The sequence below is a fragment of the Theropithecus gelada genome, chromosome 2, assembly GCF_003255815.1.
Source record: "Theropithecus gelada isolate Dixy chromosome 2, Tgel_1.0, whole genome shotgun sequence".
NCBI lineage: Eukaryota > Metazoa > Chordata > Mammalia > Primates > Cercopithecidae > Theropithecus > Theropithecus gelada.
In genome coordinates, this window is record NC_037669.1 from 83,261,716 (window position 1) to 83,288,530 (window position 26,815).

At 41.5% G+C, this 26,815-nt stretch overlaps 1 protein-coding gene across 2 annotated transcripts in view; it reads left to right on the forward strand.

The window, feature by feature from the left end:
* Nucleotides 1-26,815, forward strand: part of ARHGEF3 (Rho guanine nucleotide exchange factor 3) — a 339,692-nt gene that overhangs the window by 182,115 nt on the left and 130,762 nt on the right. The gene's annotated exons all lie outside the window — the stretch shown is intronic.

Below are 26,815 nucleotides of genomic sequence, written 5' to 3' on the forward strand. Positions count from 1 at the left end.
AGCTACTCTTATGAGATGAGAAGCCTTCCAAGCTGGGAATAAAGAACTGAGTCATGGTTCTGGCTCTACCTATAATTAACAGTGTACCTTGGATGAGTCATTTCCTTTCTCTGAACCTCTGTTTCTTCATTTGTTAAAAAATAAAAAGAAAAAAGGTTTGGGATCAGGCCTTCTAAAACCATTGTGAAAAGGAAACTCATTAGATATGGATTGTCAGGTACTCAACTGATAACATTATTTACCAGTGTGAACAATGTTTTTTAAGCTATTTTTAATTACTGCAGAGTTTCTGTGGTGCAAGCAGCCATGATGGAGTGAGCTTGAACTGGCACTAATTAATGTACTTCAGCATCTATTTTACCATATGGTGTTTGTTTGTTCCAATCTTTAGACCCTCAGATTGATGGAGTTGGGCCAGTTTACTAGGTTGCCATGGTGAACAGAACAAAAAGATGATGTTCCTCTGGGTTTTACTTTACTCATTGAATATTTTGTTATTGACAAGTGAAGTCTATGGAATTTCTCTTAGCAGCAGCAAGATTTTTTTGTGTGTTTGAATCTTTTTAATTTTGTGGAAGTTTACTTTTAGATTTTAAAGATTTTCAGAATTTAAAGACTGTCAGAATTTACAGAGCCCTTAGCCACCATGTATGTATTCCAGTCCCTTCACTTTGCAAATAAAGAAGTGGAAGCCCTGGAGGTGTAATGACTCAGGCAAGACTTCAATCCAGGTCACTTCTAAGATTATGCCTTGTCTTACATTTTTCCCCAAGTATATTATTGATATCCATTTTTCAGGAAAGCATGTCTCTAGATGCTTTCTATCAAAGAACCACTAACATTGTATTAAAGGACTGTTTACAACTATGAATTATGATTTGATTTTTGTCTTGATTGTCATCAGTGGCCTTGACTTCCCATCAAGGTCACAAGCCTGTGGATAATTTGGCTTCTTTTCTCCTTGTGCAGCTACGGATGATGTTTTCTTTTTTCTTAACCATCTCATATATTATGTTTTGTCAGAGTAAAGAGACTTGTATAGAAGATGAATCTACCCCATTACCACCACCATGGCCGATCCCTACGCTTAGGGTCTCAACTCTGGACAGACTCATTTCTGATTTACCTGGCATTTTTCCTGAATCTTGGCAAACAGGGCTGAGTTTCCTCCATTTATTGCCACATAGTATAATAGTTGCAGAAGTTGGAAGAATTCTAGAAACTGTTGTAGGAACATGAAAACTGCTGTTTTGCAGATTCCACTGACCATTAGAGTCATATGGAGATGATAGAGGGTGTGACAGATCCAGATGTGGCCATGGAGGGAGTGTGACTAAATTTAAGTAACTTTCTCGCAGTAGGCACTCTGGAGAGATGAGTTGAATGGAATTAAATGGTAGATAGAGCCACACAGGAGAAGATGTTTTGCCATTAAGGCAACAATGGTGAAATGAATATCTGAATCCAATAAACTAATTGCTCTAATAAGTAAATGGCCTCTGCAGGCTACTCAAAGGAGCTTTATCTTTGTGCATTTAAATGATGATATCCAATAGAGTCACTATCCCTGAGCTAACTGGCAGTATTACTGAAGAGTTTTTTTCAGACTGTTTCTATGTGTAGTGGAAAGTATCTTTGGAAAAAAAAAAAAAAAAGGTGGGTCCCATTGGATGACTCATACCAGAGGATGCGAGGGTTTGAGAAAGTAATGTGAGTAACTTTCAATTTTTATTCCATTTAATAAGTCGTAAGACATTTGCCAGATATGTGCTTTGAACAAGAAATTGCTAGATGAGGGGACAGGTCTTTGGGGATCATAGTCAAGTTTTCATTGAGTCCCAGCTCAATGCTAGATACACAGTAGATTCTTGATAAATACTGTTGATGGGTTAAAAAACAAAACAAAACAGTGAACTCGCCTAATGTATACCTCTTCTGAAGAAATATCTCTGGGACTTAAAGTTGAGAAATATTAACACAGACTAAATCCCCCTTTGATTAAAAAGTAAGTGCCCTATAGCAGCAGTCCCCAAACTTTTTGACACCAGGGACCAGTTTCATGGAAGACAGTTTTCCACTGACCAGGTGGGGTAGGGGATGGTTTCAGGATGATTCAAGCACTTTACATTTATTGTGTACTTTATTTCTATTATTATTACATTGTAATACATAATGAAATAGTTACATAACTCATCATAATGTAGAATCAGTGGGAGCCCTGAGCTTGCTTTCCTGCAACTACACAGTCCCATCTGGGAGTAACGAGAGGTAGTGACAAATCATCAGGCATTAGAATCTCATAAGGGGCCAAAACCTAGATCCCTTGCATGCGTAGTTCACAATAGGGTGTGTGCTCCTATGAGAATCTAAAGTCTCCACTGCTGATCTGACAGGAGGCGGAACTTGGGCGATAATGAGAAAGATGGAGCATGACCATAAATACAGATAAAACTGTGCTTGCTTGCCCGCCGGCCACTCACCTTTTACTGTGCAGCCTGGTTCCGTGGCCCTATAGAATGTTTGATGTTATCATCACTCAGACACCCTTCAGGATGACTGACGTTATTCTTACAGAACAGGGATCCTCGCTTGTTTAGGGGGATGCATCACTTACTCTTTTGGGAATCTGGTGATAGCATAGGAAATTTTACAAGATTGATGTGTGATTTCAGGGGATTCATGGATCCCAGCCAAGACCCCATGTTAAGGGTTTCTCTTACAGAGGAAACTGGAAGGGTCTTAAAGCTCGGTGATGGGTGACGTATCTCCAAATAATTGTTTTCTGACTCTCTACTCCCAGCACTTGGTGAAAAATGAATTCTGACTGGAGAGTCAATGTTAGTTGATGATATAATCGGTCACTATTTTTTCCCACCGCCTCACCGCCTTACCCAATCCCCTGACTGGGCCCCCAACTTCCTGGTGGGTTAGAACACAAATTATTTCTGAGGGAAAATAAAAAGCAACGTACACTTTTGAGAGCAATCTGCCAAGTGGAGAAGGCTCCCAGCAGCCACCTACGAATCTCCTCTCACGTCAGAGGATATGAGTAGGATGGTTTCAGGGAGCTTGCCTCCCCCACAGCACTTTTCTAGTTTAAATTCTTATGGGCAAGAGACGATGTAGCTCATGTCACCACAGGAAAGGCCCTTGGTGCCAGAGCTCCTGCTGCAGAGCACAGCTCAGCAACACACATTCTTTCTCATAAAACAAATGAGCTCTGGGTGGAAATAAAAATAGCCTCCAATGATAAAGTAATATAAAAATAAAAAGGAATATATGTTCTCTAGAAAAATTGGAAAATGTGAACAATAGTTTGACAATCCCACCTCAAAGCCATAGCTACATTTTGATGAATTTCCTTCCTGTCATTATATACAAACCTTTATTTTTTTCATTATGAAATATTTCAGACATACAAATGGTATAAAGATAATAGAAAACCCCACGTAGCTACCAATGCAACTGAAGAAATACGCCTTTAACAGTGATGCCAAAGACCCTTGCAAAACCTTTGCTTTGTGGAGTTTGATGTTTGTTTCTGCTTTGCATGTCCATAAGTTTGCTATGGACATGTATCCCTAAATAACATGTATATATTTAACCAGCTTTTAAAATTTATATAAGCATACATAGTTTTTAAAAATTGAGATCGGGCAGGCACACACAGTAGGCCTATAATCCCAGCACTTTGGGAGACTGAGGTGAGAGGATCATTTGAGCCCAGAAGTTCAAGACCAGTCTGGGCAACACAGGGAGACCCTGTTTCTACAAAAAAATTAAAAATTAGAAAAATTAGCCAGGTATGGTGATGCATGCCTGTAGTCCCCACTACTTGGGAAGCTGAAGTGGGAGGATCGATTGAGACTGGGAGGTTGCTGCAGTGAGCTGTGACTGTGCTGCTGCACTCCAGGATGGGTGACAGAGTAAGACCCTATCTCAAAAAAAAAAAAAAGAAAAAGAAAAAGAAAAGAAAGGGGTTATAATACAAATTAATTTATTCATGAATTTTTCACATACTATATTAAGAACATGTCATCATATTATGAAATATTCTGTAAGAATATTATTTTTAATAACAATAGAGTACTTTATCAAATGGGTTCATTTAAATCTATTCCACCGACCCTTTACTGGGTATTTAGATAAGTTCCAACTTTTCACTATTATAAGTAATGCTGATGGGCATCCAGGAACATGTTTGTGTAATCTCTTTTATCAGTAGGATAAAGTTTGAGATACGAAATTCCTGGCTAAAAGAGTATGAATATTTTTACAATCTGTGAACAGGTTTATCCTCTGCTTCTGGCAGTGAAGTGCAACTGAAGTTTAGAGCTGTTGAGTGTCTTGTGTGGAATCTCACAGGCGTGGGAGATTGTTTTCAGCTTTCCCTGGCCCTTCTCTCTTCCCACTACATGGCCAGTCCCTTGCTAAGACTGTAACTTGAGGTGGGACATTTGCTTCCCCCCTCCACCTATCCTGCCTTTAGGAGAGCCCCTGACAGGGCCCACACTCCTCCCCACACTCCTCTCTTGACTGATGGGGATGGAGCTGGTGGTGGGGCATCTTTTCTATGCTGGTGGAGCTTTCCCATGGGAGCATGTGGCTGGACCATCACTTGGGGTGAGATAGGATTGGAGTTCACATTCTTCCTGCATTTTTATTTTGCTGATTTGCAACCATCAAGATGGCCCTGTTTAAGCTCCTGGCAAGGAATACTTGGGAAGAATGTGCTCACAGCTCTCAGTGCTTTTGAGATCCATGTATTAGGATTCTTCTGCCCCTTTTGAGAAATCTACACAGAAATCCACATGGCAAATGTTTGAATCTCACCCCTTCCCTTTCTTCCTAAGGGTAGTAGTTGAGGAAGAGCTGAGCTATGGTCTGCCAACAGTGGAGGAGGCTCTTCTGGAGCTCACTAACATGACTGCAAGACCCTCACTGAGGTCGAGCAGTATTCAGCATCTCTGTGGCCTCCTCACTGGCCTCCCTGCCTCTTTGTAGTCTGCCCTCTAAGCATCAGCCAGGGGCATCTTTCCAAGATGTCATGCTGCCTCCAGGTTCCCAGACTGTGCTTCCAAAGGCTTGCACCATCTGGCGCCTGCCTACCTCCTGAACCACTCCCTTCCACCTTTTACACATGCAGGCCAACCATGCTGGGTTTCTTTCAGTTTCTCAAAGTCGTCATGCTCCATCTCGTCCCTGGGCCTCTGCACATGCTATTCTCCCGTGTGTGGAATGCCTGCTGTTCCTTCTTCTCCCCACATTTCACCTGGCTCGTGCTCCCTTACCCTTCTTATCTAGCTCTCCTCTAAGAGGCTCCCAGACTTTCCAGGATTCCTTTGTACCTTTCCCTGCAGCCATTCCCTACCACCACTACCCCACGCTCACAAGCTTGTGTCCCCGTCCTAGTCTTTATCACCCAGCATTGTGATGCCTGCTTCCATTTCACCTTCAGAGGCAGGCTGTGAGCCCTTCACAGGGAGGGCTGTGTTCTATTCTTGTTACATCCCCAACACCTGGCACAGGGCCTTGCCCATAGCAGGTGCTGAATAAACACTGAATGAAGGTATGCTTGAAATTTCTTCTGTTGTATGAATAATTGAAAGAAAGGGACAGATAAATGTTAAAAAGTCAGTAGCATTTCCAAAAAAAGGAGGGTTGGGATAGAATTTTTAAAATTTAAGGCAGAAGATGAGATGAACATATTTTTCTCAGATGTGTGATGCCAGGAAGTCTTTTGGACTTCATTCACTCGGGTGTACAAAAGGCTATTCCTGATTTTTTTTGTAGTACATGGTATAGAAGTGATCTGTTTATAAGTTCACCAATAACCTGTGAATTCCCTCAAAGCAAATACATAGTGTCCATCATAGATGCTCCATAAATATGTCTGGGATGGGTGAATGAATGAATGAATGAGTCTCAGATTGAGTTACTTATATGGGTATTCTGAGATGCTCAGTATTATTCTTACTAGCATGGTTTTCCTGGGATTAACATTAATCAGAATTTCAGGGAAGAAGGGACCAAATGGCTAGAGTCCTTTCTTACGTAGCATGGCTGTGAGAGACTCATTAGATACACAGTGACAAGAGCAGCTACTGTTGATTTAGTGCTTACTATGTGATGGGCACTGTGCTATTATATATTTTATTATTTAATCCTCATGTTATCCCTTTAGAGATGAGGCAAACGGAGTGGATAGAAGTTATAAACTTGCCTGAGGCCTTACAGCTAGCAAATACCATAGCTTTTGGATCTGAGTCTCAGGCCTGTCCTCCCAATCACAGTGCTAATTATAGTTATTATATTAGTAAATAGCATACTATAGCATGCTAATATGAATTAAGTATTCATATGCTCTGTGCTTTCCAAATACCTCATTAAATTCTCACAGTGGTATGGTCCTGTGACAATGGAATGTATCATACCGTTTTTGCAGATGAGATGACTGAGAGTCAGAGAGATAAACAATTGGTTCAAAGTCACAGTAACATGAGGATTAAATAATAAAATGTATAATAGCACAGTGCCCATCACATAGTAAGCACTAAATCAACAGTAGCTGCTCTTGTCACTATGTATCTAATGAGTCTCTCACAGCCATGCTACTCTAGCCATTTGTAAATTTAAGCCCAGGATGGTTTGATTCCATAGCCTCCCCACACCACCTCCAGGACAGGAGAGGAGAAGAAAGCTTTTGGCTCCCTGGCTTTCAGTGCTGGTTGATGTTTAGTGCTTTTAGCTGGTCTTATTGACAAAGTTGCTTTGAGGTTTATGACAGGCATCCCCAGATTTCCATTAACTGTGCACTCCAGTTATTTATGCTGTCGTGTGCATGCCCAAAGCACAAGCATTGATATAGAAGAGGGGAAAAAAAGCTTTCCTGTCTCAGTTAAGCTAAATGGTGTTTCACTGCCAGGATATGTTAAACCAGGCATGGAATAGCTGCGAGATTTATTTTATCTCTGCTCAGCAGAGTCCAGATAATTAAAAAAGATACCATTTCTGTGGTTTTGTTTCTCTTGGTCTGTTCTGGAACTTGCTAACTGGGGAGATTAGCCTTGCCCTGGCCAGCATGGGGCCTTGATGAATTATGTGGGAGAGGTTAATAATGCTCTTATCACCGAGGAGACCAGGCATCTAGCTGAGATTGGGTCTTCATTAGCACATGCTTATATTTAACTTGTTGGCATTTTTCTTTGTTTGTTTGAATTTATGGTCTATTCCTGCTGTCTGTGAAACTGTTTGGGCTAAGGTAGCAGACACCGTATGTTTGGTCCAGTGGTTGTTCTGATGCTGCCACCTCTGATGGCAAATTTACTTGTGCTTTGAGTGTTCACACAGACACATTGCATCTTGCCTTTGGCCTAATAGATTAGTGGTAGATGATAGTTGCTGTAATCTTTTATCTTTGACTCACTTCTTGAAAAGCACAGTGACAAAGAAATTCCAAAGAGCTTCAGGACACACTCTCGGATGTGGATGATATAACAAAGTGTAAGTCAGTGTATTCACCTTTTCTCATTCCCCCTCAAAGTGACCTTGATGGGGCCCTTGTTAAATGAGGGTGCTTGTGCCCCAGAACACCTGTTTGTTGGAATTTATCACCAGAATTACAAACTTCAGGAGGTTAGAGAGTGAACATCATTCTGTACCTCAGTTTCCTCACCTGTAAAACTGAAATTGTAACAATGCCCTGCCTTAAAGTTGTAAGGATAAAAATGAGTTAATTCGTGCCAGGTGAGGTGGCTCACACCTATAATCCCAACACTTTGGAAGGCTGAGGCTGGAGGATTGCTTGAGCCCAGGAGTTCGAGAACAGCCTGGGCAATATAGTGAGACCTCTTCTCTACAAAAAAATTTATATAGCCATTAAAAAAGAATGAGATCATGTCCTTTGCAGGGACATGGATGGAGCCATTATCTTTGGCAAACTAATGCAGGAACAGAAAACCAAATACCATATGTTCTCACTTATAAGTGGGAGCTAAATGGTGAGAACACATGGACACATAGAGGGGAACAACATACACTTGGGCTATCAGAAAGTGGAGGGTGGGAGAAGGGAGGAGGGAGAGGATCAGGAAAAACAACTAATGGGTACTGGGCTTAATATTTGGGTGATGAAATAATCTGTATAACAAACCTGCATGACACATATTTACCTATGTAACAAACCAACACATGTACTCCTGAACTTAAAAGTTAAAAACCAAAAAAAACAGAAAAACACGTAGCACAAAAGTAAAACTTGTTTGATGTTTTAAAAAAATAATAAATTTAAAACTTAGCTGAGTGTGGTGGCATGCACCTATAGTCCTAGCTACTTGAGAGGCTGAGGTGGGAGGATCACCTGAGCCCAGGAGGCAGAGATTGCAGTGAGCTAAGATCATGCCACTGCACTGCAGCCTAGGTATCGGAGCAAGATCCTGTCTTTATTTTAAAACAAACAAATAAAATAAAATAAAAGGTTAATTTATGTAAAGTACTTAGTACCTGGCCTATCATGAGCACACACACACACAAAAAAAAAACAAACAAAAAACAAACCAAAACAAACCTATTGTTGCTATTGATTTTATTATACAAAATCAACTTTATTGTTAAGTTCGGAGGTCTTTGTTATTAGTACAAGTATTCCATAAATAGAATTGATCATATAATTTTAAAAAGCAGTATATGAGGTCAGGCACAGTGGCTTACGCCTGTAATCCCAGCACTTTGGGAGGCTGAAGCAGGTGGACTATAAGGTCAGGAGTTCGAGACCAGCCTGGCCAACGTGGTAAAACCTCGTCTGTACTAAAAATACAAAAATTAGCTGGGTGTGGGGGTGCATGCCTGCAATCCCAGATACTCAGGAGGCTGAGGCAGGAGAATCGCTTAAACCAGGGAGTGGGAGATTGCAGTGAGCCGAGACCATGCCACTGCACTCCAGCCTGGCGACAGCGAGACTGCATCTAAAAAAAAAAAAAAGTATATGAAAAGAGGTATATAAGGATTTTTATTACGGCATTGTTTATGATAGCCAAAACTGGAAACAGCACGAATATCTAAATTATATAGACTTGTAAATGCATTGAGAATATAAGTGTAAAATGCAGTTACAGAACACATGCTATATATGTTATGCTCCTATATGTTTATGTGCATTTATCTGTATAAAGGAAGAAGTATGGAACAGCATACACTGTATTGTGGATAGTCCTTAGATTGGGAGAATGGAATTGTGGGGATGAGGAGATTAAGTTCTAGGGATTCCTGAGCTTTGGTATTTTGCAAAACCTGTGAACACCCCTTTCCCCACAAAGACTGTTTATATGTGCCCAAAGCAAAATTCACAAGGTTACAGCAAACAAGTTATGTTGAAATATAGTTATAAAAATGTTTAAAAACAAATCTGTGGTTAGAGCATGTGCTTCTTAATGCATTAAGTAACATCTGGCAACAAGTCTAATAACTAATACACCTTCAGTGATATGATAAGAATAAGAATAAATGATATTTTGAAATACCTACACCAACTACACTGTCATTTGAAAATATAGTGATTTCTATGTTGACAGTCAGAGGTCTGAGAATGCTTCTGTGATGTGTAGTCACCATTCATACTGGAAAGAAATACTAAATTTCAATCATTGGTGAAAATAAAGATGTATCTCATTTTTCCATCCAAGCTTGAAGATGCCCTGAATTTTATTCAGTGAACTCTTGAGGGTGTGAGAATTCTAGATTATGAATCTCTGCTTAAGACAATCTGTTATGATAAGCTTTTCTATTACATTTGTAATACAAATGACTGCAAAAAATACAAGTATAATAGATTTTGACCTGTTGGTATATGAGATTGTTAGTGTTAGTAAAGATAAGAGTATAAAACATTATGTAAGTTGTTTTTAGGAAGACCATGTAATAGTCATGAAATCAGTTCTCAGCACTTGGTGTTTAGATTTTTCCTTGAGAACAGTTTAGTTTACTGGTCCTTCACATTGCTTTTTTAAATCTTTTGTTTGTTTGTTTTTGTTTTTAGTTTTTAGTTTTTTATGCTTCATCTGCCCATCTACACATTGCTTTTTGAAATAGATAACTTGAGCCCCCTCAGTATTTTAGTAGAAAATCTTTTCTGTTTCTTCTACTGTTGAAAAAAATAATTTGGGGATAGAAAGATGTTTTAATTTTTAGAGATAAATATGGAAGTGTTTAGGAGTAAAATGTCTTGATGTCTTTGATTTACTGTCAAATTCTTTAGCATAAAATATAAAGTGAATATTTTAAAGAGAAAAACATTTTATTTTTAATTATACAAGTAACACTGTATACAGTCTTATCATTTAAAAATCAAACAGCAGATAGAGAGCTAACAGTGGCTCCACCATGCCCCAGTCCCACTTACCTCCTCAGGTATAATAATCAGTTTACTGTCTCCTTCCTGATATTTAGATAGAGTTAGATAGATAGATAAATAGATATGTAAAAATTAGTTTGTGATGACTTTTTGAGGACATGTTGTCATTGTTTCTATTTTAATTTTCAACTTGCTTTTTTTCCCCTTTAAATAGATTATTCATTTATTTATGGCTGTGAGAAGAGATAGTATATTGAAAGCTATTCAGTTACAGAAAAGGGCATCCTCAGAAAGCAAAAGGAGGAATGCCTTATCTTTAAATTTTTCTTCTATATAGGGTAGACTTCACTTATTCTTCAGAGCAGTTTTAGGTTCACAGCAAAATTAGGCAGAAAGTACAGAGCATTCCCATATGCCCCCAAGTCGATATATACAGTCTTCCCATTTCAACAATTTCCATCAGAGTTGCACATTTTTCACAATTGATGAACTTCCATTGAGACATCATCTTTCAACCAAAGTTCATAGTTTCCATTAGAGTTCACTCGTGGTTTTGTACATTCCATGGGTTTGTGCAAAACTGTAATGACACGTATCCGCCATTATGGTTTCATACAGAATACTTTCACGACCCTGAAAATCCTCTGTTCCACCTATTCATCTCCACTTCCTTACTAACCTCTGGCACTGATCTCTTTACTCTCTCCATAGTTGTGCCTTTTTCAGAATTCCATATAGTTGGAAGCATACAGTATATAGCCTTTTCAGATTGGCTTCTTTCCCTTAGTAATATGCATTTATGGTTTTTCCATGTCTTTTCACGACTTGGTAATTCACTACTTTTTTATCACTGAAAAATATTTTATTGTATAGATGTCCCACAGTTTGTTTATCCGTTAATTTAGTGTAAGCTCTATCTTATTCTTTGAAACTGCTGCTTATTATTGCATAAAACAGATGGGTATAGTTTATTTTTAATGCAGTTCTCCATTGAGAAACATTTTTGTTGTGTCCAATACTTCCCAATAACAAACAATGACTGTCTTTACACCCCAGAGCAAGTAGTAAGGTACACTTCATTTAAATAACAGTGTTTGCAACTCTTAAACTTATATATCCAGAAGTATATTCCTTCTATGTCATCCATAATTAAATATATATATATATATATATATATAAATTGTAGTTGTGAATTTAAAGAATGTTATATTGACAAGGTTTACCTTTCAACTGTCTTAAAATGTTTTCAGTTTATCATTAATACTATTTTGATGAGATTTTTGCAGTAAGAAGTTACTAGAAAATAATACTTTTGTTTCTGATTTTTTTTCTAGGCTGTAGCCTGGGTCTGTCCATCTGAAAATTATGTAAATAATATTGGTTAGGAAGTTTCATCTGGACTTCCATGCCCAGCTAATTGAGTTTACTCCTAAATGACTTAAGTAATTATATGAAGCCTCATCTTTGATCTGGTTATATATTCCTGGTTTCAGTTGCAGAAGCTGTTTTTCTGTTTTTCTTACTTTTCTCAATTGTGTCTGATACCTGTTCTCTGTGAAGAGAAAGAGATATGTTGACTTTTGCCCTTGACCTTACCATGCATAGAATTTTACATTACTTGACAGACACTGAAATTTTTGGGTAACTTCAGAGAAATGTTAAAAGAATGAAGTAACCAGGAGAATTCTCGTGGTTTGTGTGTCTTCCTCTACCCTGCTGTTTAACCTACCCTGCTATGTGCTGATCATTTTATGGAGAGAACTGACTCAGTATGAGCAGGTGGTTTCTCTATAAGCATAACATTCATGACTGGTATTGAAGGTGAAACATTTGAAAACAAATCATGGGCTTATCTTCAGTGGTCACAATGCCAGGTTTGGATTAACTCCTTAGCAATCCTGCAGGGAAACCTGAATGGGTTTGTTCCCAACAGACTGACCTTTTCCCCTTATAATACTGTAAATGGAACTTTTTTTTTTTTTTAACTCCTCGCGTACCTCAAAATATCAATTTCCAAGACTGGAATTCTCTACTCAGCACTAAAATCAATAGATCTAAAGAGCTTCTTTGTCTTTATTTGGCAGAGGAAAGGGATGGTTTTGCTGGCCAGCTCTATGTAAATTCCATTGAAGAAAATATGTATTATTTTAGAATTAATGAGTTAATTTGTTCATTCTTTAGTGCATTCACTCAGTGCATCCACTAATTAAATCAACTGGCATTTACCAAGCTCTACCATACATCATACACGGGCCACTGAAAGAAGCTAAACTTAAGACTCATTCATCTGCAGACAAGCGGGGGTTGCACTCTTGCTTCTGAAACAAGTTAACCAAGCACAGAGAAGGCACATCTAAGCTGTACCCATGGTTGTTTTTCTCCTTTCTCTGAGGGATCAATTTTGACTCTTGGTTAGTTTTGAAAGAAATTTTACTATAGATTCTTTTCTGGTAATATTTTTCTCTCTTAGAATATCCTCGAAATTGGCCGGGCGCAGTGTAATCCCAGCACTTTGGGAGGCTGAGGCAGGCAGATCACCTGAGGCCAGGAGTTTGAGACCAGCCTGGCCAACATGGTGAAACCCCATTGCTACTAAAAATACAAAAATTAGCCGGGTATGGTGGCAGGCGCCTGTAATCCCAGCTACTTGGGAGACTGAGGCAGGAGACTTGCTTGAACCCGGCGGGTGGAGGCTGCAGTGAGCCAAGATCGCACCACACTGCACTCCAGCCTGGGCGACAGAGCGAGACTCTGTCTCGAAAAAAAAAAAAGAGAAAAAAAGAATATCCTTGAAATTAACATATTTGCTTTTAGCTGGTTAACTCAAAGGTTCAGTCAGGAAGGTGCTTCACTTTATTTTATGTAAAAGCCAACCTTGAGAAATTATACTTTGTGGTGGGCTTTGCATCTGTGCTCTCCTTACAGTTAGGCATTAAGCTCTAGAAGCATTGAGTTTCAAAGAAACATCGCTAGGATTTTTTACATCTAGAGAGGACCTTTCATTTTGTTCACGTGGAGTGGTTGTGGGGTACTGTTCCAATTTAGGGAGAATGAGGATGAGCCACTTCTGTAAATTGTTATTAGTAGTATTTAAGAAAATGCCTCTGCTATTGATTTTATTCTGTAAAGTTTCATTCATATCCAAGCAGATGTGATCAACGGGGTGATGGTTTGATAAATAGAGCCAGATTCACGCCATTATCACCTCCTCCAGATGGTCATGCCCTCTTTATCTCCACAGTGGCTGGATGTCTAGGGCCTTCCAACCTGGTCTTCCTCATTTTCCTTCAGTTCTCTGCTCAAATGTTCTTAGAATTCCTCTGTCCCGCTATGTGAAATAGCATTTCCAGACCGGGCGTGGTAGCTTACACTTGTAATCCCAGCACTTTGGGAGGCTGAGGCAGGAGGATTGCTTGAGCCCAGGAACTCAAGACCAACCTGGGCAACACAGCAAAACCCTGTCTCTATGAAAAATATGAAAATTATCCGGGCATGGTGGTGTGCCTGTGGTCCTAGCTACTTGGGAGGCTGAAGCCCGAGGACCGCTTGAGCCCAGGAGGTTAAGGCTGCAGTGAGCCATGAGTTCTCCACTGCACTCCAGCCTGGGTGACAGGGCAAGACCTTGTCTCAAAAAAAAAAAAAAAAAATAGCATTTTAATTCCTCATGGCACTCCCCTCTCTTCTTATCAGACTTTATTTTTTCTTCATAGCCTTTATCATCACCTGCCATATTATGTATTTTAAAAATTTATTATATTTGTCTCTTCAAAGTAGAATATAATGTTTATTTTGTTGTTTTTGCCATATTATCAACATCTGGGACAGTATCTGGCATTGTGCATCCAATAAACATTTGTTGGATAAATGATTGAGTGGCCACTTGGTTGTTCGTATGTTACATGCTGTCTTTGGAAGGTTACTGTAAACATGAACTGGATTTATCTTGGCAACATTTTAAGAACATGTCTTCCTCTATATACATATTTGCCTTCCCTCATTTTTAAAGAAAACAAGTAAAACAAAAGGCAAAATCAAGGTCTACCTGAAGAGACCTTGTGATATACAAAGTAAGATAGGTGAAAATAATGCCAGGCTTTTATGAGCTAATAAATAAGTCAGGCTTAAGACAAGAGGATAGAAGGAATGTGAAATGTACACATGATCTCATATGGATGTGGAATTGTTAACACCAGTGCTTTCACATTTAACTCAGTTGGTACGGAAAGATCTCTCAGGATCATGATAGGAATGGAAATTTTCTGTTAAAATGAAAAACATCCCACTTTTAAGTCTCAATTCCTTTCCACTTAACGCATGCTTATTGAGTGCACAACACTATGCCTGGTGCCCACCATGTGGTTACAGAATGAAAGATGCTTGTAAGGAGTTATCAGTCAGCATACATTGCTTGTTTATCCAAGCTTGTGGAAAGGAGTATATTCTGGATGATACAGAAATGGCAGAGTACCAGTACATCTTTTATATCTCACCCAGAATATGTTCTGGCTGTTACATTGAAATATGAGTAAGCCTTGCCGCTTCAGCATTCTCAATATTGTGAAAAAAATACAGGAACCACTTCGAGGAGACCCAGCATTGTTGGAGCTAGGAATGTGCCAGGTTCTCCCTGCTGGACAAGGTGGAATGCTTCCCTGCTTTCCCTCCAGGGTGAGTGGAGCAGCCTCCCCTAGGAATGTGACGCAGGGCACTGGTCATACTAGCCCACCATCTTTAGTCTCCCTTTTGCCCTGTGTGTTTAACTTATTTTACTTGGAAAAGGTAAATAAGGTTTTGGTTGAAAATACCTTTTATTGATTATAAGCTTCCAAGACAGGGAAAAACTAAACAGGAGGTGCTGAATGGACCTAAAAATGGACCTGACGATCTACTCAACTTAATCATGCTAATAAAGAAAGGTGGGGTTTGTTTTGTTTTGTGTTTTGAGACAGGATCTCACTCTGCCACCCAGGCTGGAATACAATGGCATGATCACAGCTCACTGCAGCCTTGACCTTCTGGGCTCAAGTGATCGTTCTGCCTTTCAGCTTTCTGAGTAGCTGGGACCACAGGTGCAGGCCACCACGCTTGGGTAATTTCTTTCTTTCTTTCTTTCTTTCTTTTTCTTTTTTTAATTTGCAGATAACCCAAAAGGCAAATGATTCACCTATGGCTAACAGAGGTGACTGCACTTTGAACAGGATCTGTCTTACAAAATACTATAGCCTGGGTGGCTTATAAACAACAGAAATTGACTTCTCACAGTTTTGAAGGCTGGAAGTGTGAGATCAGGGTTCCAGCTCTGGTGAGGGCCCTCTTCTGGGTTGTAGAGTGTGCCGCTCTCATGACCTACACACTTCCCAAGAGCCCCGCCTCCTAATACCATCACATTAACAGTAGATTTTCAACATAGGAATTTCAGGGGGTCACAAATAATCTGTTCATAACAATATCCAAGCTCACAGATCATACCTCACTAACCACCTGCCTAAATGTCATTAAAGCCATAGTAATTTACTAACTTCCATAGAGGAGAGAAAAACCTTTTAAAAACATCTTTTTAAATATGGTTTGGATACAGTGAGTTTTCACAAATTTGAATATTAAGTGTAACTGAAAAGACATGGCTTTAAAAAATTATAAATTATCTTCCTTTACATTTGATATTTCATGTGGTTTTGCCTTCACATAGAAAAGGAGGTTTCATTATAAGCACGTTTCTGATGTGCAGTTCTCATAGCTGTTGACAATCTGCTGTATTTTGCTCTGCTGTGTCTGCTGTAATGGAATCATTCTCCTTTCTAACCAATCCATGCACTGAGGTAGCGTGTTCTCTTCTAGGTTGCTGTTTAAGTTTTGCTATGTGCCTTGATAATGTTCCCTCTCTAATACAACCAGAAATTGAGGCTGTGATTTTATTTAAATTATTGTCAGGTTGTGGAAATAGGCCTGCCATGTGCTCGCCATCCCCACAGGGAAGTGGAGGAGTGCCTGAAATGAGGAGTGAACCAGCTTCTGGCAACTCATGAAGAATGTGTCTGAAAATAGGGATGGTATGAAGGGAGGGTTATTGCTGTGTTTTATATAATAAAGGGAATGATTAATGGGCTCCCAAGAAACCACAGTAAAGAACAAAATTGCCTTTGGGACCTTGGAGGCTTTGTTTAGTTTGGGGGCTTATGTTTGACTGAAGGTCTCATGTTCTTGACAAAAGGGTGACATTTTGCTGAGTAAACTTTGAAATTTTATTATATGCAATATAATGACTGAAGAGAGGGATATCAAGACACTGTCTCTGAGGAAGGTCTATGTTAAGTGGCATTGATCATTGAATAGCTTCCTGATTTACAGGTGACTTGGAAGACATTTCTAGACTATAAGGTCCTCAAGGACCTTACATGTATTCTTTTATTCTTTCCTCATTCTTTCATTGATATTCACATTAACTGAGCATCTCCTGTAGTCACACTGTGTTAATTGGTGGTAAGAGAATAACATGGTGAGCAAACCAGGCAAGGTTCTGGTGACTTACAGTACAATTATGGAGGCAGATGTTAATAATCACAGTAACAAGAATATAATAACAAATGAAAACAAAAGCTTTGAAGGCAAGAGAGACACGTTGCTGTTAAGGCATTTAACCAGGGACCTTGACCTAGTCATGAAAGGCCAAGGAAGCCTTTTCTGGGGAAGTGAAAGCTGAAAGAAGGAAAGGTGTTAACTAGGTTAAAGAGCTGAGTGAAAGAGCTGTGACCATGGGATCAGCATGTGCAAGGGCCCTGTGGCAGGGTGGAGCATGCTGCTTTGAAGGCAAATGCAGCTGGTAGGTGGGAGATGGTGAGACTGGAGTAGTTGACAGGAACCAGACCATGCATAGCCTCAAAGGCTATGCTCAAGATTTGCATCTTTATACTAAGAACAGTATGGAGTCACTAGGGAGGGGGTGTGTTAGGCAAGGGTGTCATTTGTGCTTTCATTCCTCTGGTTGATTATGAAACCAAGGGTAGATGTGGATGATGAGTAGAAGGCTGCCTTAGTCTCCTGATGAGAGATGGTGGTGTCCTGGCTTAGCTGTCTGTAGGACAGACAAGTTTGAGAGATGTATATAGTTTTATATCTTTACTGTCTGGTCTTGAGTGGGCACTTAGTAAATGTTTCCTTTCTTGGCATGGGTTAGAGGATGTAGGTTTTATTTTACCTTCTGTCTTTGTATAGCTATCAGACCTTGTATGTGTTGCTTCACCTATCTGGGCCTCAGTTTCTACAAATATAAAATAATATAGATGAATTGTGTCCTTTCCAGTGCCAAATTCCCTGGGTTCATGATGTTTTGGGTACTATCGGTTTTTCAGGCAGATGACTAAAAGGTAAAAGTGGGCCAGGCACAGTGGTTCACACCTGTAATCCCAGGACTTTGGGAGGCTGAGGCAGGTGGATCACTTGAGGCCAGGAGTTCAAGACCAGCCTGGCCAACATGAAGAAACCCTGTCTCTACTAAGTAATACAAATACGGCCAGGTGTGGTGGCTCACACCTGTAATCCCAGTGCTTTGGGAGGCCAAGGCGGGTGGATTGCTTGAGGTCTGGAATTCAAGACCAGCCTGGCCAACATGGTGAAACGCTGTTTATACTAAAAATATGAAAATTAGCCAGGCATGGTGGCACACACCTGTAATCCCAGCTCCTCACGAGGCTGAGGTGAACCTGGGAGCTTGAACCTGGGAGACAGAGGTTGCAGTGAGCCAAGATTGTGCCACTGCACTCCAGCCTGGGTGACACAATAAGACAATGTCTCAAAAAAAAAAAAAAAATTAGCTGGGTGTGGTGGCACACACCTGTAATCCCAGCTACTTGGAAGGCTGAGGCATGAGAACTGCTTGAACGTGGGAGACAGAGGTTACAGTGAGCCGAGATCACTCCACTGCACTCCAGCCTGGGCAACAGAGTGAGACTCTGTCTCAAAAAAAAAAAAAGGTAAATGTGTTGGTTTAATAATAGGAGATCGGTATCTGGATTTACTCACACGACCATCTTTCTTCAAGTCCTTCTCTCTAACTCCTTGGATATTAGAAGACATGGTTAGGGGGTACCACTGTATACACTTAGATTTCATTTATGGCAAACAAGACTGTTCTTTAATTAGGTTGCCTTTTTAAAGCACACCAGATGTGAGTCACTTGAGAAAAACAAAACCAAACTCTTCAAATGAGTAGGAGTGAATGTGAGAATTCTAATGAATCAGCGCAGGGTACACAGCCTAAATGAAGTGGAAAAAGCTAGGGGAGGTTTTGCTAAGGGGGTGCATTTGACTTTTGTGTCCTGTGAGTTGGGAATCCTTTGTCAGCAGTTGTAACAGGCATGCTCAGCTGCAACCACAAACATTTTCCAATGGAGGAGTGTTGATAGCATTTTCATTGACCTTAAAAAAATAAAAAATCTAATGGCAGGGTTAAGGGGAAGGCAAGAGGTGTAATTTGCTGGTCAGTCTCAGTCAGCTGCCTGCAGCAGCCTCGTCCTATGTGAGACTTTAAGGGAATGCACATTGGCATGGCGGCTCCCAGGGGGAGGGGGGCCCAGATTCAGCCTTGGCCTCATAGAGAAGCAACACACTGAAACAAGAGCGGCCCTGTTGACCTTCAAACTGCAAATGGACTGCTTTCTTTGTGCCATGTTGCCCAGTGAAATAATCCTGATAAAAGCTTTTTGTTTTGCCATTGGAACAAGAGCAGGGATTCAGGGAAAGAGTATTTCCCCATCCTCTTCAAGTGTTTTGGTGTTGGCTGTTCAGCAGACCTGGGTTCTGCTGAACCAGTAGGCTTTGGAGTGGGGGAATTTGTGGAGTAGAGAGGTTCTTGGGTGGTTCTGAGGTCATCTGCAAGGTTTTTGTTGCATCTCTCACACTTACAGAAGGGCAGTCCGCTCCTGCTCCCCACCCCCACTCCCCTCACCATGCCTTTGCCTCCGTACCATTCCTTTTAAAATCCCAAAAGGTGGGTGGGTGGGGAGGGTCAGAGGCTTACTCTTTCATTTGCTCCTTCATTTTAAGCTGTGGATTAGAATATGTGTTTTTGCCTTTGTATCAGATTGGCCAGAGATAACCCCATTTTTTTAGCGCACTCTGTTGCTGTGTATAAGTTTTGGGGATCATTTGGGAACTATTATAGGTATAGACCAGTGAAAGTAGAGCTGCTGCTTATTAGATTGAAGACATTTGGAAGAGAGAGAGTTAAAAAAAAAAAAAAAACCCAACAGGTTAGAGGGCTTCATTCACTTTTAGAAGAGAGAAAGGAGGAAGAGTCTGAGGTACATTCTATAGCTTTGTGGGGAGAGGGGATGCTTCCAGCAGGAGCTTTGGGATTTGGCAGTGGCAGACTCTACTCTTTGCTCCCTGCAAGGCTCTGAGCAGCCTCCTGAGAGCCTAGCAGATCCAGGCCTTTCTGACCCCAGCCCTCAGTCCCCAGGCCCTTGTACATTTTATACTCAGATTCCGTTTAAGAAGTGGGAGATCCATAGCCCCTTCTATAAATGTATCAAGAGAGAAAATCCGGGGCTCAGGGAACTGTGAAGCCTCTGCTTTAGCCACTGCCCCCAAACCTCCACTGGGCTCAAATTTCCTTGCTTTTTCTGCTAGGAAGACTGTTTCTTTTGCATGCTTTCACCTGGGCAATCTAGGTTTTAAATGTTGAGCATTTGAGGAGCTTGTGTTGGTTTTCTACCAAACCTAGATGACAGATTGGGTTCCAGTTCCTTCCAGCCCCAAGCTTTCTAGACAATCTAAGGCTGTCCCTTGACTTCTTCAAAGTGAGATGGCCCCTAAGACTCCTCCATGTCCCACCCCACTCTGAAGTTAATGGCCAAAGTCCCAGGCAGAAGGCACCAAAAGGGAAGGTACCACCCTGGCACTGACCACCACTTACTGGTGACAGGCGCTTCATACTGCAGCAGCCCCTCTGCCTGCATAACAAGCCTGAGAGGTGCTTATCATCACACTTGTCTTATAGGAAGCTAAGGCTGACATGGTTTCTTTTCTCCAAGCCTTTGCAGATTTGCACAGGGGCCTCTCCTGGCCATGAATCTCCTCTCCTTTCCCTGCAGCAGGGGACTGGAGGTGCTTTATTTCTGCTGCATTGCCTTTTCATTGTGGGCCCAGAGACCACTCATAAAGGCAGATCTTCTCTGTTCTTTAATAGGCATGATTCAAAAGAAACCCTGTTGTTGCTCTTCCTTCCAGCTGACCATTGCCAGCTTCTGAGCAGGAAATGAACTTGGCACGTTTTAATCACCTCATCCCCCACCATCCATTAGGCAGATCTTCTTAGAAACATAAATCAGATTACATTACACTCCTTAGTCAAACTCTTCAGTGACTTCCAGGAGCTTCCATGGGGTCCATAAATTTGGATTGGAAAAAAAAATTACATCTGTATTTTCACTAACCTCCAACTGAGATTTACATTTCCTTTCTATAAATGGGGACAAAAAAACCACAGCAATATCAGCAGTTACTTGTGACTTTGTCACCAAAAGAACCCACTGTGATTTTCTCTTCATATTATACTGGTTGCATATATCTCAGAATATTTTGTATGCCCATTTGATTATTCAAAATGACAGTAGTGGTTAGATCTGCCATCATATCTGTTATTTAGAGTATAAACAGGCCAGACACAGTGGCTCACGCTTTGGGAGGCTGAGGTGGAAGGACTGCTTGAGGCCAGGAGCTAGAGACCAGCCTGGGCAACATAGTGAGACCCCATCTCTACAAAAAAATTATAAAATCAGCTGGGCATGATTGTGCATGCCTGTAGTCTCAGCACACCCCTCAGGAGGCTAAGGCAAAGGATCACGTGAGCCCAGGAATTTGAGGCTGCAGTGAGCCATGATCGTACCACTATACTCCATCCTGGGTGACAGAGTAGGACTCTGTCTCTAAAAACATAAAATAAAATGAAATAAATATGAACAAAGAAGTCATTTGATAAATTATTTTTTTATGTTGTAAACTATATTTTAAATTAAATTATTTATTTTAATTTCTGTCTGTCTGTCTATCTATCTATCTTGAGACCAGGTTATGAGACTGGCTAATTTTTGTATTTTTAATAGAGACAGGGTTTCGCCATGTTACCCAGGCTGGTCTGGAACTCCTGAGCTCAGGCAATCTACCCACCTCAGCCTCCCAAAATGCTGTGTGAACCATACAGGTGTGTGAACCATCATGCCCAGCTCAATGTAATGAGTTTTCTTAATCAGAAGTGTACCAAGTGTACCAAGGGGGTTGGGCGTGGTAGCACATGCCTGTAACCCCAGCACTTTGGGAGACTGAGGTGGGTGGATCCCTTGAGGTCAGGTGTTCGAGACCAGCCTGACCAACACGGCAAAACCCTGTCTCTACTTAAACAAAAATTAGTCTGGTGTGATGGTTTGTGCTTGTAGTCCCAGCTACTCGGAGGCTGAGATGGGAGAGTCACTTCAGCCTGGGAGGTGGAAGTTGCAGGGAGCCGAAATTGCACCACTGCACTCCAGCCTGGGTGACAGAGTGAGACCCTGTCTTCAAAAAAAAAAAAAGGTGTACCAAGGGGGTGGCAAGAGGGATGTGGGCGCAGTCTTCCCTGGATTTAGGCAACAAGGTGGTGTGGTTTTATTATTTAAAAACAATAATACAGGCCGGGCACAGTGGCTCACGCCTGTAATCCCAGCACTTTGGGAGGCTGAGGCGGGCGGATCACGAGGTCAGGAGATCGAGACCATCCTGGCTAACACGATGAAACCCTGTCTCTACTAAAAAAATACAAAAAATTAGCCAGGTGCGGTGGTGGGCACCTGTAGTCCCAGCTACTCTGGAGGCTGAGGCAGGAGAATGGTGTGAACCTGGGAGGTGGAGCTTGCAGTGTGCTGAGATTACCTACTGCACTCCAGCCTGGGCGACAGAGCGAGGCTCCGTCTCAAAAAACAAAACAAAACAATAATACAGTCAACTTAAAGTCTATTCTTCTATGATCACTATAAGCTGGTAACTCTAAACAATGCCCATGATAAAAATACTCCTCCCTGACAGGATAAACCACTCCCATAATCTCCCTGCCCCCACAGCCCCACCCTTGGTCTTTCATAATCCTACATTTTTGTTGTTGTTGTTTTTGTCTTCGCCATTTAAAAACATTTTGCAAGCAGAGGTCCACAGGGTTCAGCAGGCTGCCCGGGAAGTACATGACACAGAAACAAGTAAGAATCCCTGACTTTGGCCGGGCGCGGTGGCTCAAGCCTGTAATCCCAGCACTTTGGGAGGCCGAGACGGGCGGATCACGAGGTCAGGAGATCAAGACCATCCTGGCTAACACGGTGAAACCCCGTCTCTACTAAAAAATACAAAAAAACTAGCCGGGCGAGGTGGCGGGCGCCTGTAGTCCCAGCTACTCGGGAGGCTGAGGCAGGAGAATGGCGTAAACCCGGGAGGCGGAGCTTGCAGTGAGCTGAGATCCGGCCACTGCACTCCAGCCTGGGCGACAGAGCGAGACTCCGTCTCAAAAAAAAAAAAAAAAAAAAAGAATCCCTGACTTAAAATAAAATGTAGATCCACTTTCCTTGGCCTATAGGGCCCACATGTCTAGGCTACTGCCCACCTGCCAACCCCATTTCCCTCCACCCTCTCCGTCTCTTGGCACCTTCTAATAAACCAGAATTTATTGAGGTACTGAAACATGCGAGGTTTATTCTTTCCTTTCTTCTTCCCCCAGATTTGACTCCCACCTTGTTCTGATCTCAGCTTTCAATGTCACCTTGTTGCAAAGGCCATTCCTGGTAACTCAATTTAAAGCAAGCCCTGCCCTCCTCGCAAGTGCTTTCTGGGCAGTTGTTACTATCTAAACCGTCTGTTGTTCCTGTTGACTGTCTTCCTCCCCTCACCAGAAGGTAAATCCACAAGCACACACAGGGACTACCATTGTCAATTGTTATAATCTCTAGCATCTTGACAGGCACTGGCAGGGGCTCAGTATCCTCAGAGCTGAGTTTGCTTCTCTTCAACTTTGTGTGGTAGCAGCCAGTTAATAATATATATTTAATCACTAGGCCTAAACCCATTAAAATTCCTACAAAACCTGGAAAAATGTACTCAGTTATAAAAATGCATGTAGATACAGTGAATGGACAGTGCAACCATTATAGTGAAGGAAAGAAGAAACCTTTTATTTTTTGGAGACAGGGTCTTGTTCTGTTGCCCAGGCTGGAGTGCAGTGGTGCAAACATGACTCACTGCAGTCTCCACCTCCCAGGCTCAAGCGATCCTGCTGCTTCAGCCTCCTGAGTAGCTGGGACTACAGACATGCACCACCATGCCTGGCTAATATTTGTATTTTTTATAGAGATGGGGTTCCACCATGTTGCCTAGGCTGGTCTCAAACTCCTGGGCTCAAGTGATCTGCCACCTCAGCCTCCCAAAGTGCTGCGATTACAGGCATGAGCCACTAAACCAAGAAACCTTTTAAAATGTAATTTGTAGATCAGAAAAATGGTGCCAGGGCTGGACACAGTGGCTTGCACCTGTAGTCCCAGCTATGCAAAGGCTAAAGCATAACAGGGCGTAGCTTGAACCCAGGAGTTTGAGGCTGTAGTGTGCTACAATTGTGCCTGTGAATAGCTACTGCACTCCAGCGTGGGCAACATAATAAGAGGCTGTTTCCTAAAAAACAACAAAAGAACAAATAAACTTTTTAAAGAAAAGAAAAAGGAAATGGCACCAGATTCCCCCACCACCCCCCCTTCTTTGGTGTTATAGCCATTTGGAGAAAGCAACAGGAATCCTGACTCACAGAGCCTTAGATAGAGATGCTTTGTATGTCACAGAATAAAAAGTACAGAGTTAGCTTGATCCCTGATTGACTGACTCAGTTACTAAACTATCACCAAACACACAGGTCCTTTCCATCTCCCTAAACTCTTTATGCTCTTCAGGCTGGTATCCCTCATGGTTGCAAGATGGCTGCCAATAGCCACTGGGGTGATATGTTTCCCTTTCCCAGAAAATAAGTTCTTCCCTTTAGTGTGATTGGGTACATTAGGTCACATGCTCATCCCTGGGTCAATAATAGTCCCGGGAGAAATGCCATGAAGATTGACTCAAACTCTGCCTTGGGGATGAACCGGGTGAATAGTTTCGGACAATAGAAGTTCCTTAAAGAGGGAGAAAGGGAAATCAACGTTAGGAAGCAACCCACAGTGGCCACTGTAGGTGTGGCTTGTTTTAAAATCAAATTTATTTTTGTTTCGATTTTGAGGAATGACCACTTAGAATAGCTTCTGATGGGAATGACCCTAATCTTTTTATTTTTTCAAATATGCAGGACTTTTTTCTTCTAGAAAAAATTTTTAAAAAAATTATTGCCTTTATCTTGGCTGTGTTATCAGTCATGTGATCTGGCAGCTGAAGAAATATGGCCCATGGCTGCAGACTTGGATGCTTATATAACAGGCTTTGGTCTCCACAGTTAGTTTTAAATGGAGAGTGTGTGCCAGGGATTTGGAAAAGCTCTAATATAAATTTTCAAAGAAATAACATAGCTCAGACCTTGCTTAGATTATGAAGAGCAAGTCGGTTGATCTTGGGAGGCAGAGCGAAGCCTCTAAGTGAGTTCTGGAAAGCTTCTAGATTTTTTTTTTTTTTTAATTCCAGTTTTGTTACAGCAGAAGCGTTAGCCACTATCCAGATGGATGCTGTGAAGTTAAAAAAAAAAAAAAAAAAAAAAAACCTCTCAAGATGGAAAATAATTTGGTTCACTTTAGGAAAATTATAAAACAAGAGGTATAAGCAAATGAAGGGCGTGAAAAGAGAGCTACCTGTACCTCTGCAGCAGAGGAGGGAGGACCCCGATGGCAGAGGTCAGGGATGGGGGTTGGGACATGGTGGGTGGTGGGGAAAGGGGAGGGGTACCCAAGGAGAATCAAGCCATATCTGTAAAGAGGATCTGTATTCATTCATTCGGTGTAATAAAACATCAATGAAAGGCAGTGTCAGTTTATTAGCAATAAATAGACAAAGTAGAATTGCAGTATTAGACTTGATGACATAAGAATCCTTCCATCCCATGTCAGCCCTTGAAGGCTCTGGAGTGAAAGGCTAGAGAAAGAGCCTGGATTTCCAAAAATGTTGAGTCACTCTCCTTCCAGACAGTACTAGACATAGATCATTTTCTTATTTTCTTTCTCTTTATCCTCTTCCTCTTATTATCCCTCTGCTTCCTTTTTATCTCTGAGTTACGTGTATTTTATGTGGCTTGGTATCTTCTGATGGTGATGCCCCCCAGGATTGACTGGTTATGGACTCAGATTGTCCAGACCCCTACCAGACATCTCATCCGCCACTGGCCAGGCCCCCGACCCCACATCTTCCTCCTCTGAGGCAGGGCCCCATGCTGGTCTGCAGGCTTTCTGCTCCTTTGAGAGTAAAACAGTGAAATGTCACAACCAGGAAAAGAAAAGAAGCCCTTTGAGCCAAGTAGTGGAATTGAAAAATGACACTTGTCTTTTCTGGGATATTGTTTTAGAAGTTAAATTTCCTTTCATTTTAGGGTTAAGGGTAAGTATTTGGAATGCCTTTTCCGATGGATGTCATCATCATCTGTACATCTATGTCACAAATTTGGGAGAGCTGTGGTTCAGCATGACAGTTTTTCCTTCCACCTTAGTGTCGTAGTTGTATGTAGCAGTCATTTACAGGGGGTGGGAGAGTGGAGAAGGAGGGAAGACAGGCAGTCCAGAGTACTTTTTTTTTTTTTTTTTTTTTTGAGACAGAGTCTCACTCTTGCCCAGGCTGGAGTGCAGTGGCGTGATCTCGGTTCATGCAACCTCTGCCTCCCAGGTTCAAGCGATTCTTCTGCCTCAGTCTCCTGAATAGCTGGGATTACAGGCACATGCCACCATGCCCAGCTAATTTTTGTATTTTTAGTAGAGAGGGGTTTTACTGTGTTGGCCAGGCTGGTCTTGAACTCCTGACCTCAAGTGATCTGCCTACTTCAACCTTCCAAAGTGCTGAGATTATAGGCGGGAGCCACCGCACCCAGCCCAGAGTACTTGTTTTTGCATTAGTAAAGGTCCATTTATTGCTGCCAAAATTAGATGTTTTGAAAAGAGTTAGCAGCCATGTATTTGAATTCCTGCTCCTCCACTTTTCAGATATGTGGTCTTGAGAAAAGATCTCCGGATAAAAATGGGAACAACAATAAATAGTGCTTGACAACCTTCAGTCTTTCCCATCTCAGGAAAGGATTGCAGGCACCCCTCCATCCTGCCCCTCATCTCTCTCCCTCCTCTCTACCCACCTCAGCCTGGATTCCTCCTTTTCACCTCCTCTGATCTTGTTATTGTACTCCATACGATTGTGTTGAATAAGTGACTCAACTGCCTTGGCCACCAGGTCTTGCCATGGCCATATCTAGTGGCTTTTTCCACTCTGACCTCTGCCACATGCTACATA